General features: G+C 42.9%; 1 long non-coding RNA gene across 1 annotated transcript; it reads left to right on the top strand.

Annotated features, from left to right (window-relative positions):
* The first annotated feature begins 489 nt into the window (after positions 1-489).
* Positions 490-6,482, top strand: LOC125906811 (uncharacterized). Its single transcript, XR_007452161.1, has 2 exons — positions 490-912; positions 3,203-6,482. It is a non-coding gene; the product is annotated as an uncharacterized LOC125906811 (long non-coding RNA).
* The last annotated feature ends 15,255 nt before the right edge of the window (positions 6,483-21,737 follow it).

Here is a 21,737-nt window from a genome sequence, read left to right as displayed (position 1 = left end):
ATTTCAACTCTACTCTCTTCATCAATACTGTTGTGTGTGGGTTGATGTCTTTATCAATCGCAATAATATTTAGAAAATCAGTTTTTTATCTTCACACCGTTGTATTCATGCGATTAGAGTATAGTTGTTCGCAATGTATTCTGTTTCTCTAGCCAAAGAGTCCCCAGAGCAATGGTTGGCCCCGGCAAACGGGAAAGTTTACTGGCAGGCCCTGGTGCCTGCCACCGGGCTGAACGTTTTAAACACATAAACACTGAAGCGAGGCTGGTTACACCCGCAACATACCTTGACATAATCCAGCAAAGCCTCGATAAGACATGCGCACGTCTCTTTAACTATTCTGCTGATAGAATGCCTCGACACCTAAAATTATATGTTGATTGATAAAAGTGCAAAAAGAAAAAAGCAAAAATAATATTACTTACCCGGAACACGTATTGGAGGCTGGTAAATGTCTCTCCAGTCGCAAGATATCGCAATGTTATTGTAGAGAATAGAATAAGAAATAATAAAAATATAGAAGATCGATGTATAGGCAAGTGTCAAAATGATAAGCAACCTAGGACGAGAGACGGAGCCAGAGAAAGGAAGCACAAAGTGCAGAGAAACGAGAGCGGTAGAGAAACGAGAGCGGTAGAGAAACGAGAGCGGGAGAGAAACGAATTGGAGCGATGACCACGAGAGACGAACGAAAATCGGAGAGAGCTTTGGGGACGACGGAGAGAGAGAACGACACAGCGATCAGTTTTTGGACGAATGTTGACGAGAGCGGTCATGAAGCACCAAGCATCCTAAGCATCTGAAGCACGAGACAGCAGTAAAAAAAAAAAGTAAAATGAAAAAGGCGAATGTTGTAATTGGCGAGGAAAGTGGCGGATATCACGACAATGGCGCAAACCACGCTCCCAGATCGTAAATATAAAACGTTTTGTGGATTGAGAGCAGTGCATTGCGGGAATGGGCTGAAAATGTTGATAAATGAAGTGAAGTACGTCATGTCGGTTGCAAAAGACATTCAGTAAATGTGCTTTATTGTGTATAAACGAGCGATGCATGTTGAGGATGAACAGAAGCGATATTGAACACGGATTGGTGTTTCTAACCGAAGACAGAGGATTTGTAAAGAAAAATATATACCGACAAGTGTGCGTGCATTGTGTGGAGAACGGGCCTATTCACGCGGAAACAATGCTTACCACAGTTGTATGACCGTTTCCCGGGAATTTGCATTCTTGTTGGAGCACGATACCAGAGGTGTGCGAGTGTGTGTTCATGTGTGTTTGTGCGTGTATGACAACCACAAATCACGCGAATTCTTAGAATTTTTGCCCGGTGGTATTGCGTTCTTATTGTTAACATAACACAAAAGATCGTTAGGGCGCCACGACTTTAAGTGTATGCGTGCGTATTCTGGAGCAGGTGTGTCAAACACTTTTCATCAGTGTGTTACATTTATGCTTTAAATTTTATCCCGCGAGCCGAAAAGAATAGTTCTTAAATTAAAAAAAAAAGAGTCAGTGTACTATTGTAAAAAAAGAAAGATAAATATCAATAATTATAATTATTTTCTTAGACTAAGCAAATCCACTGTGTAATAAAATCTAAGAATTTTCTACCGAAAAGGAGGTTTGACATACCTGATCTAGAAGACGCACATGCTCGAAGGAGTGCATGTCCGCCAGAATTGTGTGTGTGCGCAGGTTTGTGCACTACGTCTAGAGAACCCGCGTTTTCACTCAGGATCAAAATGGCGTTTTCTTTTTTACAAAGAAGCGAAATATTCCATAGGCTATGACTTTAAATGTATGCGTGGATTGTTTCGAAAGTCGGTGTTCACGCTAGAGTACGGTGCTTAGCATGAAGCGTGATCTTCCAGATATGTTTTACGGTTCGGTACGAATGTGAAATTTTTTATCAATTTTAGTCAAACTAATTCAAATTGTAGTTGGTAAATTGAGGCAGTTCTCTGGAATTATAGAACGTTGATACACATATAAAATACGCCTCTGGGATGGCTATGTGTAAAGGAGAAAAAATCCCCAGGAGGGCTACTCAGAAAATGAACACCTCTGGGAGGGCTGCAAAACAAAAAAGAAGAATAGGACAAAAATATATATACTTATAATTAAAAAAAAAGAATAAGGTACGCCTCTGGGAGGGCTACTTGTAACACGAAGACGCCTAGGGAGGGCTACTCGAAAATGTACGCCTCTGGGAGGGCTACAATAATAATAATAATAATGAACGCATCTGAGAGGGCCGAGCGTAAAAAGAGAACGCCTCTGGGAGGGCTACTCGATAAATGAACGCCTCTGAGAGGGCTGCAAAAAAAAAAGAAGAATAAGACAAATATATAATAAAAAAAAAAACAAAAGAATAAGGTACGCCTCTGGGAGGGCTACTAGTAACACGAGGACGCCACCGGGAGGGCTACTCGAAAATGTACGCCTCTGGGAGGGCTACAAAAATAATAATAATAATAATAACGAACGCCTCTGAGAGGGCCGAGTGTAAAAAGAGGACGCCTCTGGGAGGGCTACTCAAAAAAATGTTCGCCTCTGGGAGGGCTGCAAAAAAAATTAAGAAATCAAATATATATATATATGTAATAATGATACTAATAAAACAAAAGAATAAGGTACGCCTCTGGGAGGGCTACTTGTAATATGAGGACGCCTCTGGGAGGGCTACTCAAAAATGTACGCCTCTGGGAGGGCTACAAAAATAATAATAACGAACGCCTCTGAGAGGGTCGAGTGTAAAAAGAGGACGCCTCTGGGAGGGGTACTCGAAAAATGTACGCCTCTGGGAGGGCTGCAAAAAAATTAAGAAATCAAATATATATATATATATATATATATATATATATATATATATATATATATATATATATATATATATATATATATATATATATATATATATATATATATATGTAATAATGATACTAATAAAACAAAAGAATAAGGTACGCCTCTGGGAGGGCTACTTGTAATATGAGGACGCCTCTGGGAGGGCTACTCAAAAATGTACGCCTCTGGGAGGGCTACAAAAATAATAATAACGAACGCCTCTGAGAGGGTCGAGTGTAAAAAGAGGACGCCTCTGGGAGGGCTACTCGAAAAATGTACGCCTCTGGGAGGGCTGCAAAAATATATATATAACACATTGAACGGACAAAATTTTAATCTTATTTTTTTAGGAAGACCAATAAAGGAAACAAGTTACGGAAGACGCTAAAGTTGGAGAGAAAAAGAAATATGCTACTAGTCGCTAAACTCCAGAAGATGAAGTTTAAGAACAATCGACTGCAGAGGGCTATGCCGTTTGAGGAAAGCATTGACATGGAACCACGACACTCGACCGCAATTGACATAGCGATCAATGGCATTTCTGAATTGAGGTATATTACATGGAAACACAGATCTGATAATTTTGATGATTATTTCAGGTTGTCGAACAGATGGCAGTAACTATAAATGGTGGTCACGAAACGATAATACCTAGTGGATACATCGTCGGTCGTATAGCAAATTCTACGTCGGTGGTTTTCCTGATCGATTCAGGAGCAGAGGTCAACACCGTTAACGAAAGTACCTTTGATAAGCTTTATAATGATGAAACTTCCAAGAAACATATATATTGTGTATCAGAAGGTACCGATAAACCGCTTCGCGCGTACGCCAGCCCGGGCAAGATAAACGTTGTAGGAACTTTCGTAACGGAGCTTTTTATTTCCGAGGAAAGGCCGTGTTTTTTCGAAAAATTTTATGTTATCAAAGGCGGAAAGCGTTTACTTGGAAGGGATACAGCCTTCGGTACAGTATGTTGCAGTTAGGACCCAACGTCGTAGTCGATCGTAGGGACGATTACCAAAGTAGTGTTGTTAGATTTCCAGGTGAAATTTTAGCAGTAGCGACAAAGAAAGAATTCCCAAAATTCAATGTTCCCCCGGTAATTTTGTCGTATGACATTACCAAGCCACCATCTCGCTAAATATTTACGAACATTCCATTGCCATTTCGAGAGGAGACCGAACGTAGACTACAGGACCTTTTAGATACAGGGATTATAGAGCTCGTTACAGATTCAACGGATAGGTCATTCTTCTCTTCTTTACTAGTCGTCCCAAAAAGGTAAAGACGATATACGGCTAGTAGTGGATCTAAGGGGCCCCAATAAATGTATTATAAGCACGCCTTTTAGAATGCCAAATTTGGAGGAAATTCTGGCCGACCTTCATGGTGCCAAATATTTTTCTAATATCGACCTTACAAGTGCGTTCTTCCATGTAGAAATCGCAAAACAATCGCGGCATCTAGCAAATTTTTTTGCCGGAAATGCTACTTACCGGTTCAAACGTCTACCATTTGGTTTGTTCAACGCCCCTGACATCTTTCAGGAAATATTACAAACAAAAATATTGTTGGGCTGTAGTGGACAAAAATGTTACTTGGATGATATTTTGATACACGGAAAAACGAAAGAAGAACATGATAAAAACATGAAAGCAGTTCTGGATCGACTACAAAATCATAATGTACGTATTAACGACGACAAATGCGTCTTCGAAAAAACCAAGTTAAGTTTGTAGGATTTTTTATGTCAGACAAGGGAATGCGTGTCGAAGACGAAAAACTAAAAGCAGTTAGGAACTTCCGTCGACCGGAGACTGTGCTCGAAGTGAAAAGTTTCTTAGGATTTATGAATTTTTCAGAGCGTTTCATTTACATGCGAGCAGACAAGACAAAACATTTACGCGAGCTAGCAAAGTCGGAATCATTTTACTGGACAGAATCAGAGGAGGATGAATTTGTTTACCTCAAGCACGAAGCGTTGAAGTCAATTTCTAGATTAGGATACTTTAGCTACAAAGATGAGACTGAGCTCTACGTAGACGCTTCTCCGGTGGGTTTAGGAGCGGCCCTGGTGCAATTCGATACTGATAGTAAGTCACGAATAATTGCATGCGCATCAAAAGCTTTAACTAGAACCGAACAAAAGTATCCTCAGAGACAGAGAGAGGCATTGGCGATAGTTTGGGGAGTAGAGCGATTCTCATTCTATTTAACAAGCAAAACGTTTACCATTCGACGAAGATGACGAAAAACATGTTCTGTATACTTTAGGGGGAGGTCTTATTAGCGTTTCTTGGAGGGAAATCGAGGAGGCGTCAGAAAGGGACTTGGAACTTGACGCAGTAAGAATAGCTATTAGATCTGGAAGTTGGCCTGACAATTTTCGAAGGTACGAAGCAGAAAGGAAATCCATTCGTTCTCTGGGATCATTGATCTTCAAGGACGATAAGGTAATACCACCAACTGAATTAAGATCAGAAATAATGCAAATTGCTCATAAAGGTCATATAGGTATCTCGGCTATGAATTGCATTTTGAGAGAATATTTTTGGTGGCCTAACATGAACCCACCGGTACCTCTTACGAATCGTACATTGCCTGACGGCCCTTGGCAAGTCCTCCAAATCGATTTTTTTATCAATTCCTGGTTGTGGAACAGGCGAGTTTTTAGTAGTTGTCGATACATACTCAAGATATATAGCCGTAAATGAAATGAATAACATAGACGCTAAGAGTACCATTATGGCCTTAAACAAAATATTTACTATCTGGGGTTTACCTCTAACTATTCAGAGCGATAATGGACCACCGTTTCAAAGTAGTGAATTTACTCTTTACTGGGAAGAGAAAGGCGTAAAATTTTACAAAATCTATACCCCTTAATCCACAATCTAACGGAGCCGTCGAAAGACAAAATCAGAGAATGTTCAAGGCGCTTGCAGCAGCCAAACATGAAGGAGGCAGTTGGAAGGAAGCCCTAAACTCTTACGTACATGTACATAATAACATGAAACCACACGCCCGTCTAGGTATAACACCTTTCGAGTTATTAGTAGGATGGCGATAAAAAATGGGGATTTTGCCCGAGCCTTTGGGAATCCAAATTAGATAACCACGTGGATAGATGTAACGTACGTGAGCAGGATAAATTCTCTAAAATGATTAGTAAAAATATGCAGACTCTCATCGAGGGGCAAAAGACTCTAACATTTCCGTGGGGGATACGGTTTTTATTTCAATTTCCAAGAAAAATAAGACGGATGCTACATTTTCCTTAGAAGAATTTACAGTTTTGGCTCGACAGAGTGCGAAGGTAATGCTACAGAACGGTCGAGGCGTACAATACACCAGGAACGTGGCAGATTGTAAGAAGGCAATAAGACAACCATTACCTAAGACAAATCCAACGGTCATACTCTCGAAAAGAAATAACTCCGGGGAAGGGCAAGTACAGATATCGGATGATAGTCCAGAATTTGCTTCACAAAAAAGACCAAGAAGGGATATTAGGATGCCGAATAAGCTGAGGGATATGGTTTTGTATCAAATTGATCAATAGAGTAGGAGTAGAGGCGAATGTAGAGAATAGAATAAGAAATAATAAAAATATAGAAGATCGATGTATAGGCAAGTGTCAAAATGATAAGCAACCTAGGACGAGAGACGGAGCCAGAGAAAGGAAGCACAAAGTGCAGAGAAACGAGAGCGGTAGAGAAACGAGAGCGGTAGAGAAACGAGAGCGGGAGAGAAACGAATTGGAGCGATGACCACGAGAGACGAACGAAAATCGGAGAGAGCTTTGGGGACGACGGAGAGAGAGAACGACACAGCGATCAGTTTTTGGACGAATGTTGACGAGAGCGGTCATGAAGCACCAAGCATCCTAAGCATCTGAAGCACGAGACAGCAGTAAAAAAAAAAAGTAAAATGAAAAAGGCGAATGTTGTAATAGGCGAGGAAAGTGGCGGATATCACGACAGTTATCAGCAGCCTTTCCTGTTTCGTGATTGCTTTGCGGAAATCTGTGTCCATTTTCGCAATTTTTGGACCAACAAGGGACAGTAAATCGAAGAAATATTCCTTCTTCATCCTTAAAAATCGGTTCATCGTCTCGTATATACCCAATGTCGTGATGTCGGTCAGTAGCCGGTTGCCGGTTTCGTTTCGGTTCAGGAATAAGTCCTGAACCCACAAACGACGTGCCTGCGGACTACGGGAACGAGATCGGGAACGATCCCGGACTTCGTTGTTGTCATTTTCAAGCTCTGGCTCGCTCATTTTTACAAAAAATCGAGAACCACCAAAATTTTCACTTCTACTAAACACCGCCCGGCAAACGATTCAAACGATAAACAATGTACACTGCTGCGATCAAGGTGATAACATAGACTACAATTATATGTGGAAGATATGGCTGTGGAAGCCATGATGGATGGAGTTTGGCAGATGGGAAGGAATATTGTCGTGCGCTTTGTATGAAGCTTAGGCACCCAACTGTCAAATGACGATTTGCCCAGCAGTACTCGGCGTCCTTACCTGTAGCAATTTATTGATTTTGATCAACAAGTCAAACGGCATGTAGACAGCCTGGTCGAAAATTGATGAGACACCAAGCATGAATAATTTTGGCACTTAAATTATACCCACATCTAGCTTGCGCTGGTCGCCGCCAAATGCGCTAGTGAATATAAAAATTACACTACGGAGTACGATCAATGTAGCCCGGCCTTAAGAAGGTTCCTGAATCACCATAACTAACATCCGGTGCAAACTCATTAACATTAAGAAAACTGGTGAATGAGATCCACAGAGCCTAGCCCCCTTTGGCATTTGAATAGCCCGGGGTAGGTGAAAAGTTCCCAGCATTGCTGAGGAGTGACAAAATTCGGATAATAATAACCCAACAGTCAGAAGCCCAAGATTTTATATTGACCTTTCGTTTTTTCTATCTGTCTCTCGCTCTAATTTGAGTGATTTTCCCTTCGTGAGTATCCACGAGCTCCCTCGTGTGGTTGTTGTTGTTGGAAGTTGAAACCGAACCCCCTTCGTGCGCTGCCAAAATCAGCGAAGAACGAAATCGAGTGGCTCAAGCGAAAAAACGAAAAAATGATGAACGAGTGTGCTGTGACAATAACACACACGCACGCACAAGGCGAAACCCGAAATCTGGTGCGATACCGGCTTTCAGTGGAGCAAGTACACACATGCACACATTTGGCCACACCAGCGCTCTGTTCTAGTGCAGGTAGTTTTCTGCAGTCCACGGTGATACTACACACAGCCACGCACTTGGCGATACACGCTGTGTGGTGGACGTTCAGAATTCAGTGGTGAAAATACACACATGCATACACTTGGCGACACACGCTCTGCTGTGCGGTGAGGTTTGTGTTCTGTGTCCAGTGGTGCAAATATACACACACACGTACTTGGCTACACATGCAGTACGGCGCGGTTGGCTTGGCAGAAGCGCATACACACATTCACGCAGTAGGCTTTACTTTCAGTCCAGTGAGGTTGGTGCTCGTGTGGTGTTTCAGCGCTTTGCGGATAAACCCCGTAAAAAATGGAGTTTTGTTTAATTTGAGGTAAGTAAAAGTGATTAAAATTATCAACCAACATCCCCCCTTCTAATTAATATCATTTTTTTTTTTTCATTTCATGTGTGTTTCACGGCGAACGGAGACAACAAAAACCTGTGGCTGTGTCGTAGTGTTGGAGCAGTGGCCCGTACAGTGCAGCGAAAAAAACCAGGAGCAACAGCGATGAGGAGCAGAAAGTGCTGTGCTGAATTATTTTTTTTTTAACTGTGCGAATGTAAACAGTGTTTTTTTTTTAAATTATGTGCGTTGATTTAGAATTAAGTGCAGTGATTGTTGTGCAAGTGTTGTGTTTTTTTGTATTCTATGTTGGTTCGATATTCAATAAATCGAATTACGATAGTATAATGGTGTGCACTGTATCATTTCGGAAAGAAATCCTGGCAAAAAAGGGGGAGGGGACTAATTAAACGAACCCACCGGTCACCAACACTCAGAGATCCGCTGAGATTGAAGCTGGCTTTGAAGCTGAGTTGGCGAAATTATTCAACCGATCCGTCGGGTCCCGAAGCCGAAGCAAACCCGAAGCCGAAGCAAAACCCGAACGGGGTTCGGCACGACCCTTCGTTAAAATGGCCCCCTCCCCCTTTTTTGCCAGGATTTCTTTCCGAAATGATACAGTGCGGACCATTATATCAACATGATTCGATTTATTGAATATCGAACCAACATAGAATACAAAAAAAACACAACACATGCACAATAATCATTGCACTTAATTCTAAATTAACGCACATAATAAAAAAACACTTTTTACACTCGCACAAAGAAAAATTAAAATCAGCACAGCACTTTCTGCTCCACATCGCTGTCGCGCCTAGTTCTTCTCGCTGCACTGTACGGGCCACCATCTCCAACACCACGACACTGCCACAGGTTTTGTTGTCTCCGTTCGCCGTGAAACACACATGAAATGGAAGAAAAATTATATTAATTAGAAGGGGGGATGTTGGTTGATAATTTTAATCACTTTTACTTACCTCAAATTAAACAAAACTCCATTTTTTACGGGGTTTATCCGCCAAGCGCTGAAAAACCACACGAGCACCAACCTCACTGGACTGAAAGTAAAGCCTACTGCGTGAATGTGTGTATGCGCTTCTGCCAAACCAACCGCGCCGTACTGCGTGTGTAGCCAAGTATGTGTGTGTGTATATTTGCACCACGGGACACAGAACACAAACCTCACCGCACAGCAGACCCAGATAGCAAAGCCGAAGGCCTTTGTATGGGAGCCATCGCGCTGATCAAGGCTCACTTTTTCGCGCGCATAAAGCAAAAAGTGCGCGAAGGCGAAAAAAAACCCGAAAGCGCTTCGTGTCCTCTCTCGTGTTTCTAGTTTTATTCTCTCTCGCATGTCATCACTCTCTCCCAGTTTTTCGGATTGAAATGAGAATTCACTCTCTTGATTTGGTTGCGGCAGTCTAGCTGCTTCACACTCTTTATTCTCTTCTTTTTGCAGTTCCCACAAGAGGATTCACACATGTGTTCTCACATACTTACATACACACACACGGTGGTTGGAAGCCTGGTGCGGCTGTTTCCAATTCTGCCTTTTCTTCTTCCCTCTTCACACCGCGCTGGAGCCCGTGGTGGTGCGCGTGTTCAGCCTGCTTGGTTCAGGAAAGATGTCATCAGATTTGGCGCGCCTCAACCGCGGTGTTGTATGAAGGCTGTTGATGAAAATACACAATTAATAGACACACTTTGTTAAAAAGATTACACTTCATTTAAAGATGTGACAAACTTACCTTTGTGCTTGAGGATCAATTGAAACTTGAACGCCTGTGCACACAGTGTCACACTTTTTAAGTAGTTTGAGGAACAGCTAGCGGTAGCAGCACACATCTGAAGCTTGTAATGTGCAAAACATTGCATATTAGAATAATATTAGAATTAGAATAAATGTCACATAGCACTAGACACTTAGAAAAAGACACTTACCCAAACAATTAGATGATAAAAGTTCGTCCTCCGATGAAGCAGAAAGAACACCGCGGATGGCGCAGTATCTAAAGTGTTTCACGCAGGAAAAATAGTTCACGCAGCACACAAACACACACTCTCACATCCACGGTTCAGAGCACACTGAAGTCGCTCTTTGGCTTGGATGGAAAAGACCAAACACCCTGATGAGTGCGATGGAAGAAAATGACGTGTGTTCAACAGGGATGGGTAGAATCCAACACACGAAGTGTGCAGGAGAATTCTCTTCGTGTGGCAAGAGAGAATTGACTAACACCCTGATGAGCGAGAACGCAACAAACGTTGTAGAATGTAGAAACGGGATAGGAATAGAGATGGGTTCTGCGGATCGCACCCACGGTTCCGCTCCGGTTCCGGCAAATATGATTCCGATTCCGATTCCAGAGAGAAGGAATCGCTAGTTCCACCGGAATCGTCCGGAATCGTCCGGAATCGTCGGAATCGTCCGGAATCGTCGGAATCGTCCGGAATCGTCGGAATCGTCCGGAATTGTCCGGAATCGTCTGAAATCGTCTGGAATCGTGCGGAATCGTGCGGAATCGTCTTAATCGTCCGGAATCGTCGGAACAGTCGAAAATGACCGGAACTGGCTGGAATCGCCCGGAATCGACCGGATCGTGCGGAATCGTAGTCAATCGATAGTAGTGAATAGTAGAGCCGATTTCGGTCGATTCCGAATGTCCCGACGATTCCAGACGATTCAAGTTCACGTTCCGGCCGCCGCGCATATGTCAATGCTGTCTGTCGTACATTTAAGCCAGGATTGTCGCGCACTGATTTCCTCAATATCGTTCGATATGGACGCTAGCATCTGGTGTTACTATTTGTATCTATTTGTATTAGGATATGCACTGAATAAATGACTTGAAATGAAATGGAATTCCGACGATTCCAGACGATTCCGGGCGATTCCGGGTGATTCCGGGCGATTCCGGGCGATTCCGGGCGATTCCGGGCGATTCCGGGCGATTCCGGGCAATTCCGGGCGATTCCGAGCGATTCCGAGCGATTCCGGGCGATTCCCGTCGATTCCAGACGATTCCGGAAAGTTCCAACGACTCCGCACGATTCCGACGATTCCGACGATTCCAGACGATTCCGGACGATTCCTGGCGGTTCCGGCTTGTCGGATTGAACCTACCCTTCGGAACTGGGTCCGAAATTTGTTGGAATCGTCCGGACCCAGTTCCGCTTTTTTGTGCGTTTTGCCCAACTCTAGATAGGAATAGTAAGCGAAGGCAGTTTGTGGACATGAGGGGGTTGAAACTGGGAGAAAAAAGCTTCGGTTGCTACTTGGGGAGCGTGTGTCGCCAAGTGTATGCATGTGTGTATTTGCACCACTGAATTCTGAACGTCCGCCGCACCGCACCACACAGCGTGTATCGCCAAGTGCGTGGCTGTGTGTTGTATCACCGTGGTGTGGCCAAATGTGTGCATGTGTGTACTTGCTCCACTGAAAGCCGGTATCGCACCAGATTTCGGGTGTCGCCTTGTGCGTGTGTGTGTTATTGTCACTGCACACTCGTTCGTCAGTTTTTTTCGTTTTTTCGCTTGAGCCACTCGATTTCGTTCTTCGCTGATTTTGGCAGCGCACGAAGGGGTTTCGGTTTCAACTTCCAACAACAACAACCACACGAGGAGGCTCGGGGACACTCATCAGGGGAAAATCGCTCAAATTAGAGCGAGAGACAGATAGAAAAAGTGAAAGGTCAATATAAAACCTTCGGCTTTTGACTGTTGGGTGGGAAGGGTCGTGCCGAATCCCGTACTTGTTTTGCTTCGGCTTCGGGACCCGAGGGATCGGTTGAATAATTTCGCCAAATCAAGTTCTTTTTCAAGCGCGTATTCAAGGGATCTCTGAGTGCTGGTGCCCTGTGGGGAATAACGACTCCGAATGACTCCGGACGACTCCGAGCGACTTTAGACAACTCCGGACGACTCCTATCGACTCCGGGCGACTCCGGGCGACTCCGGACTACTTTGGACGACTTCGGATGACTTCGACTCCGGGCTTATCCATTTTACACATTTCTAGTGGATTCATTTTTCAGTGCTGGTGCCCGGTGGGAAGAACCGGCGATTTAGGGGGCCCCGTCATTGTGGATGTTCGACTTCGTATCGATTCTACCCCCCCCCCCCCCCCCCCCAGATGATACTTTTACCATCTATTTCAAATAGACTTATTTTTAATTAATTCATTTTTCCCATCGCTTAAAGCACTGTATCCCGAGGGCCCCGAACTGCACAAAACCGGGGCCCCATACTACTCAAAGCAGCACATTAAATGTTTTAAGAAGTCTGCCAATACTGGCATCCAAGTCGCAAGCGAAAATCGCTGCGACACGCGCGTACAGCTCAAATCAATACCTCATAATCGTTGGCGCAAAGTATTGGACAGAGCGAAAAATCGTCAATTTTTGCTGGTGTGGGTGGCCTGTGCACGAGACACCCAAACCCAAAACCACGCAGACCAACTTGCTGCAAAAATGGAATGCACAGAACGCTGCGCTTAACTACCACCGAAAACCCGTTACACAACACAAGCATACAACACACCCAAACAAACATTTAAAGGCCCCGAAACACAATATCAATACACCGGCTCGTAGCCGGTAAAATTAGCAGGAAAAATTGACTAACACCAAGCAAGCAACGGTGCTCCAGTGGGTAGAGGTTTCATTCGAGAAACGATTCCATCGATATCGATGTGTGCGCTTTTCAATTTGGCTTGGATGAAACGTGCCTGTGCTTGCTAGGGGCCCCTATACTTGTTTTGCAGATGTGTGCCGAAAACGGACAGCTTTCACGCGAAAAATGGTATTCATATCTCAAGCCAGAGATCGTGAAGCGTGCCTGATTTTAAACCAAAACCTTACATTTTCACGCGGGGCCCTACTCATCTTTTGTGGTCAACTGACAAATAGGGGAAATCGGGAAGGGGTGGTATTCTTATGTCTGAAAAGGAACTGGGCCATGTTAATATTAAAATGATGTTTTATCACTATTTACATACAACTTTTTACGTGAAGACAAGATAAAAAAAACCGTTACAGCTATATTGAAGCCAAAACTCAAAGGTGGTTTACGGGGCCCCAACGATTATGTGAACTTTTCGATGAAGGGCCCCCGTCGGTAAGGGCCCCCGTCGGTAAGGAGGCCCCGTCAATAAGGGGCCCCGTGCATTTGGTGTCTTAGTGTGGATGGTCTGTGCACGAGCTCACCAAAAAAACGGGGAGACACTTGCTGCTAAAATCCAATGCACAGAACACAGAACAGAACGCTGCGTTTAACCTCAAAGAAAACCCGTAACAACAGCCACAAGCACACATCAAACACAGACAAAAATTTAAAGGCCCCTACACAGAATTTCAATAAACCGGCTCGTAGCCGGAGAAATTAGCAGGAAAAATTGACACCAAGCTCGCGTCGCTTTAAAAAGCCTAGGAAGGTCGTTTGGTCAACGGTGCTTCAGTGGGTTGAGGTTTCATTCGAGAAATGGTTAAATCGATGTTATTGTGTGCGCTCTTGGCTGGGACGAACCGTCCTGTTCTTGTATACGGGGCCCCTGCTACCGGTTTGCGATTGTGTGCCGAAAGCAGACGATTCCGGGCGATTTCAGTCGATTCCGGTCGATTGCCACTGTTCACGTTCCGGCCGCCGCGCATCTGTCAATGCTGGCTGTCGTACATTTGAGCCAGGAATGTCGCGCACTGAGTTCCTCAATATCGTTCGACATGCAATCTAGCTTCTTGTGTTACTGTTTGAATCTATTTGTATTAGGTTATGCACTGAATAAATGACATGAAATGAAATGGAATTCCGACGATTCCGGACGATTCCGGGCGTTTCCGGTCGATTCCGGACGATTCCGGTCGATTCCGATCGATTCCGGACGATTCCGGATGATTCCGGGCAATTCCGGATGATTCCGGACGATTCCGGGAGATTCCAGGCGATTCCGGACGATTCCGGGCGATTCCGGACGATTCCAACGATTCCGGGCGATTTCGGGCGATTCCGGGCGATTCCGAGCGATTCCGGACGATTCCGGGCGATTCCGGGCGATTCCGGGCGATTCCGGACGATTTCGACGATTCTGGACGATTCCGGACGGTTCCAACGACTCCGCACGATTCCGACGATTCCAGACGATTCCAGACGATTCCGGGCGGTTCCGGCTTGTCGGATTGAACCTACCCTTCGGAACTGGGTCCGAAATTTGTTGGAATCGTCCGGACCCAGTTCCGCTTTTTTGTGCGTTTTTCCCAACTCTAATTTGCACCACTGAATTCTGAACGTCCACCACACAGCGCGTATCGCCAAGTGCGTGGCTGTGTGTAGTATCACCGTGGACTGCAGAAAACTACCTGGGGTTCGGTTTCAACTTCCAACAACAACAACCACACGAGGGAGCTCGTGGATACTCACGAATGGAAAATCACTCAAATTAGAGCGAGAGACAGATAGAAAAAACGAAAGGTCAATATAAAATCTTCGGCTTTTGACTGTTGGGACCCAACGGTGCAAAAAAAGTAAAAGTGATTAAAATTATCAACCAACATCCCCCCTTCTAATTAATATCATTTTTCTTCCATTTATTTATTATTTATTATTTTTATTTTATGAATTGCTCGGCCACGTTGGGTTACAGCAATAGTGCTTACTGACTATAGTATACAATTATTCACGAAGGAGTTGGAAGGAGTTTATGGTACGGAAAAGGAGCCAAGACGGGATCGGTAGACAGGATAGGATATGTTGAAATCGAACAGATCAGAAGTACTATTAAAAGAAGACATAGCTCTTACAAAAGGCTCATTGCGAGCAAAACGTGTACGACATATAGGTAACTGGAGACGAAAACGATAACGTAAGGTGCGACAAGGTGCATACAAATGTAAGCGCGACAGAAGTGAAGGGGTATCAATCGTATTGAGCAATATGCCAGCGACGAAAGAAGCCTGAGCGACCGAGAGGCGGTGCTCCAACTTGGCAAGGCCTAATAGAGTGCATCTATCGTCATACGAAGGAAGCGGAATAGAGTGATGACCCAGCGACCTACGAAATACGATCCTTGTAAAACGTCTCTGGATCCTCTCAATCCTTTGGAGCAGAGATAGTTGGACAGGAGACCAGATGATACAGGCATATTCCAGTACGGAACGGACCCAACAACAATAAAGGGACTTAAGACAAAAGGGATCACGAATTTCAGTGGACATGCGACAAATATAACCAAGACTTTTGTTGGCCTTGTTGATGACATAGTCCGTGTGCTCCTTGAAAGAAAGACTCGGGTCAAAGAAGACGCCAAGATCCTTAGACAAGGACGCACGGGGAATAGGGGCATCACAGACACTATAAGCATGAGTTATACTTGTAGAAGATCGGAAGAAAGACAAGACGGAACATTTTTCAGGACACAGGACTAAACCGTTAGAAGCACACCATGTAGAGAATTTACAGAGCCAGGATTGAAGGACTAGACAATCAGCTGTAGAAGATACAGGAAGAAAAATTTTAACGTCATCCGCATATAGCAAGAAGCCGTTAGGAGGAAGGATCGAAGTACAGTCATTGAGGAAGAGAATGAACAGTAAGGGACTAAGGACACTACCTTGAGGGACACCCGAAGAACTAAGAAAGCATTCAGAGAAAGAGCCACAGATTTTAACTGCATAAGAACGATTCTCAAGATAGGAGTTGAACCACGGCAATATAGAGCCACCGAAACCTAGTTTTCGAAGCTTAGCAACAAGTAATGATAGAGGTATACTGTCAAATGCCGCTTTGAAATCGGTATAGATAGTGTCTACTTGCTTACCACTAGGCAGATAGTGATATAGAGAAGACAAAAAACACATTAGGTTGGTGGACACTGAACGATTGGGCATAAAGCCGTGTTGTTCCGTAGAAATATAATTTTTTACACAAGGCATTACAGATAAATGGACAATTGACTCGAGGATTTTAGAACACGCACAAATAATAGAAATGCCTCTGTAGTTTGATGCTAGTGTGCGGTCACCTTTCTTATAAATGGGAACAAGCCAAGCTAGTTTCCATTGACTAGGAAAAATCCCTACACTAAGCGAGCGAGAAAAAAGACGAGTGAGAATGGGAGTGAGGGTATTGCCACATTTTTTCAAAACACAGGCAGGGATGCCATCGGGGCCTGGTGAAAACGAAGTTTTAAGTTTGGATAAAGCGGATTTTACTAGGCTTTCACTTACAACGACTGAATTACATGATATCACATCAGAGGGCGTGTAAGACAAGCCTACGTCCAAAGGAACCTTAAAAGTACTAGGATCGACAAATACACTAGAGAAATGTTTGGCAAATAGGTTACATATATCAGGATTGGACGTAGCAGAGGACAGATCAAGAAACAGGGTGGATGGAAGGCTAGCAGAGCCTCGCCGAGAGTTCGCAAAACGAAAGAATGACCCAGGTTCAATAGTGAAGCGCATTTGAAGACGCCGAACGTAGCGACGATACAGATGGCGATTAAGAAGACGATAAGCCTTAGCCGCATATTTATATACACAAAGATTGTGTAAAGTAGTATTTCATGTGTGTTTCACGGCGAACGGAGACAATAAAAACCTGTGGCTGTGTCGTAGTGTTGGAACAGTGGCCCGTACAGTGCAGCGAGAAAAACCTGGAGCAACAGCGATGAGGAGCAGAAAGTGCTGTGCTGAATTATTTTTTTTTTTAACTGTGCGAATGTAAACAGTGTTTTTTTTAAATTATGTGCGTTGATTTAGAATTAAGTGCAGTGATTGTTGTGCAAGTGTTGTGTTTTTTTGTATTCTATGTTGGTTCGATATTCAATAAATCGAATTACGATAGTATAATGGTGTGCACTGTATCATTTCGGAAAGAAATCCTGGCAAAAAAGGGGGAGGGGACTAATTAAACGAAGGTTCGTGCAGACCCCCGTTCGGGTTTTGCTTCGGCTTCGGGTTTGCTTCGGCTTCGGGACCCGACGGATCGGTTGAATAATTTCGCCAACTCAAGTTCTTTTTCAAGCGCGTATTCAAGGGATCTCTGAGTGCTGGTGCCCGGTGGGGAATAACGACTCCGAATGACTCCGGACGACTCCGAGCGACTTTAGACAACTCCGGACGACTCCTATCGACTCCGGGCGACTCCGGGCGACTCCGGACTACTTTGGACGACTTCGGATGACTTCGACTCCGGGCTTATCCATTTTACACATTTCTAGTGGATTCATTTTTCAGGAATTGGAATCGACAATAGTCAGAGTCGGATCGGAGTCGTTGGTGCGCTCCATACAGCACATCACTAGTATACAGCGGCTACCACAACTATATGGACAGTCGTTTTTCGTGATTTGCGTAAAATCCATAAGGTATAGATAAAAACAGTGAATGTATGAGTTGTGTAGAGTACTATTTCACAGCTACGCATATTTTTTCAAATTTTTGAAAACGTTTTTACACGACTTATTATGAAAAAAACAATTTATGGTGGTATCATAACTTTGAAGACATTTCGAAAAACAGGGTTTTTGTGCTAACTAACGCGTTTTAATATCGTTCAAAAATATTTAAAAAAAAAGATTTACAAGAAATGTTTTAAAGAAGAATATTTTTTAACGATTTTTAAAAAGAGGTTTTATAACTTTTTTTAAGCTTTTATTAGTTTTATGAGAGTAATTATCAACATATGATTTTTAAAAACACAAACAAAAAAAATCTAAAAAATATGTTTTTCTTCTGTAATGATTTTTTTGAAAATGCAAACCAATGTATGTTAAAAGATTTTTTTAATTATTTTGAATTTACCATGAGAACCTTATCAATTTTTTGAATAACGGTTAAAAACTGATTCGATCAAACAAAAATAAAATATTTATTTTAGCTGAATATAAAGATTAGCTGCTGTTACACACATAATTCAGGAATGTAATCCTAGCCTGACCTGCTTCAAGGAAGCGTACTTTCACCGATTCTGTTTAATATTTACACATGCGATATTCTAAAAATGAAAAATGTCAAACAATACTCTTTTGCTGATGACTTTGCAATTAGTTCCTCTGCCAAATGTCGAAGAACAATTATAAAAAGCCTAAACAAAGGGCTAAATGAGTATGCAAGATACTGCAAAATATGGAAGCTGAAAGTCTTCTTCTTCTTTTTTTGGCCTGCTCATGTATGAGCACGTCTAGTAGACATGGCCAGGTCGCCAATCCGTTTCCAGGAAACTCGGCCCTGGGCTGCAGTCCTCCAACCACGGCTGCATCCGATCTCCGACAGGTTCGACTCCACCTGATCCAGCCAACTAGCTCGCTGTGCTCCTCTACGCCTCGTGCCGAACGGGTCGCTGACGTGCACCCTCCTAGTGGGGCATGAGTCCGGCATCCTCATCACGTGTCCCAGCCATCGTATAATTCCGGCTTTGATGACCGTCAGGATATCAGCACCGCCAAACAGCTCAGCTAGCTCGTGGTTCATCCTCCTTTTCCACACGCCCTGCTCGCACACACCGCCAAAGATAGTCTTTAGTACCCGCCGTTCGAAAATGGCGAGTGCATTGGCGTCCTCCGTCAGCATAGTCCAAGACTCGTACCCGTAGAGGACTACCGGACTAATCAGTGTGCGATATGTGGCGCATTTCGTGTGTTGCTGGAGTCTTCTGGATCAGAGGAGTTTGTAGAGCCCGTAGTTGGCACGACTTCCCTGAACAATGCGCCTTCGGATTTCGCTGCTTACGTTGTTGTCCGAAGTTACGATCGTACCAAGGTAGCAGAACTCCTCTACCACCTCGAGATCGTCGCCGTCAACTGATACTCTGTTTCCGAGTCAGGCTTTATCACGTACAGAGCCCCCGGCAAGCAGGTACTTTGTCTTCGTCGCATTGATCCTCAATCCAATCCTTTCGGCCTCGCATTTCAGTCGGGTTTACGCTTCGCACACCGTCGCAGTTGTACTATACGTCCGATGATGTCGATGTCATCCGCGAAGCCAAGGAATTGGAGAGTTCGGGTGAAAATCGTGCACCGGATGTCGAAGCCCTTCACATGACACCTTCCAGAGCGATGTTAAACAGCAAACAGGAGAGTCCATCCCCTTGCCTCAGACCCCGGTGCGATTCGAACGATTCCGAAAGCATGTTCGTCACTCTCACCTTGCACTGCACCCCGTCCATAGTAGCCCTCAAGTAGGAAGCTGAAAGTAAATGAATCAAAAACTGAAGTATTTTTTTCTCGCGTTGTACAAGTAGAAGAAAATTTCCAGATAGAAAATTAAACATTAATTATAATGAAGTGGAATGGAAAAATTAAATCAAATATTTGGGGGTTACACTCGAGAAAAGGTTAACATTCAAAAAACATATTGAAAATAGAATACTCTCTGCAACAAAAACCTCATGATCTCTATATAGCTTTACTAGCAGGAAATCAAAATTAAACTTAAAAAATAAGCTTTTGCTTTATAAACAAATCCTACGGCCTATATTATTATATTCATACCCAGTTTGGGAGAAAAGTGCCTCTACAAATTTTTTGAACGAATCCTTAATTTACCACTTTGGCATAGTACTAGTGACATTCACGCAAGAACAAATATGATAAAAATAATACAATATGCTGATCTACTTTAGAAAAGTATAAAACAACTCGCACGTCCAGCCAGTGGCGATTAGTAAATAGGCTATATTAATGTAAATATTAATGTAATAGAGGAAATATTAGTGTAAATAAAGTTGAGACTAGATTCTCCTTAGTTTTTATTTTGTTCTTAGACTATAAGTCCTTAATGTGACCAGGGTTTTTTTTTCAAAAAACTTTTCCCTGCAGAAGAACTCCACTTTAATGCGATGGCTGAAACATGATCCTATCATGAAACTGTTAAATTTATCCAGTATTTTATGTAAAAGCCACAAAAGGTCTAATATCAATCAGAGCTCCATTATACTGTATTTAAAAAAAGTAAACAATGAAAATAAATAAAGTAAAGTAAACTCCATTTAAAAAAAATCCCAGCCTGATATTTTTTTCCTCCTACCACCCACTTCACTTCATCGATGTTCTCTTAGATCGCTAGAAAGGCCCCGGTGACGGCCGCTTGTAAAGTGTGATCGTGTATTCATAAGGTAGTTTATGAGCCAAAATAAGGACTGACTAAATTAGTAATATGGTAATTAGTAAAAAGTAATAACTAAAATTTATGCTACTCGCTCGACAGATGCTCAAGAAATCTGTAACATTCTCAATCAATATATGTCTTATTACAGTCGCCCGAAGCGAATTATTACCGGCTGAGCAACATACTTTACTTTCAATCTTTTGAAAGTTTTCTTGATAATAATGGCATTAAACACGTCTAAAATGCAACATGTTCACCTCAAGCGAACAAACAGGTTGAACAAGTTAACAGCATTCTTCGCCCAATTCTTAGTAAACTCTCAAATAGTCCTGATCATAGTGTTTGGAGTTAACATTTAAGCGCAACCGAATATGCATTGCATAATATAAGCACGCATCTATGAATTTCATCCCTTCTATTCTCTCTTTTGGCGTCGAGTAACGAGGCCATGATGATGATGAATCAACAGAGTTTCTTGATAAGAAAAAAACCAACGTACTTCAAGATCCAGATAAAATTCTTAATAAAGCATCAGAAAACATTACACGCAACCAGGATATTAATGAAAAATACTTTCCTAAAAACCACAAACTGGCTCCTGAATTCGAAATAGGTGATTTTGTCGTAATAAGAAACGTTGACACCGTCGTGTACCAAATCAAAAAGTTGATTCCAAAATTTAAAGAACCAGCTATTGTACACAAGATTTTACTTAACGATCGCTGTGTTATTAAGGATATAGAAGGTTATCAGGTAACCCAAATTCCATACAGTCCTTGGTGCATACCTTCGCAATCGTACAAATGTTAAACAAAGAACTGTAAAAAAGAGGTTAATTCACGCTAAGGTGTTAAAAAACACATGAATCTGTGTCGTTGGCCCTTCAATCCTTTTGTCCATAAGATTATCTCGCCTCCAACAAAATGATCATATTTGAAATTTGAAAAAAATCCATCTGTGGTTTTAGTACGCTTACTGACTAATTGACTGGCGAAATTGTTGTTGAACCATATGGCTGTTAGTCGTTGGTATTTTTCACGGTGAAATATTTTTCCGAGAAGACATAACATTAAGAGAGGGAAACTTGGAATTTTCGCCCGATCGCTTGAAGCGCTTCAAGAATTCGAGATACATTTTACTCCACTCAGAATTTAATGCATTGTTCACGCTGAACA

This window comes from Anopheles coluzzii, chromosome X (genome assembly GCF_943734685.1).
Source record: "Anopheles coluzzii chromosome X, AcolN3, whole genome shotgun sequence".
Lineage (NCBI taxonomy): Eukaryota > Metazoa > Arthropoda > Insecta > Diptera > Culicidae > Anopheles > Anopheles coluzzii.
This window is presented reverse-complemented; position numbering and strand designations above follow the sequence as displayed.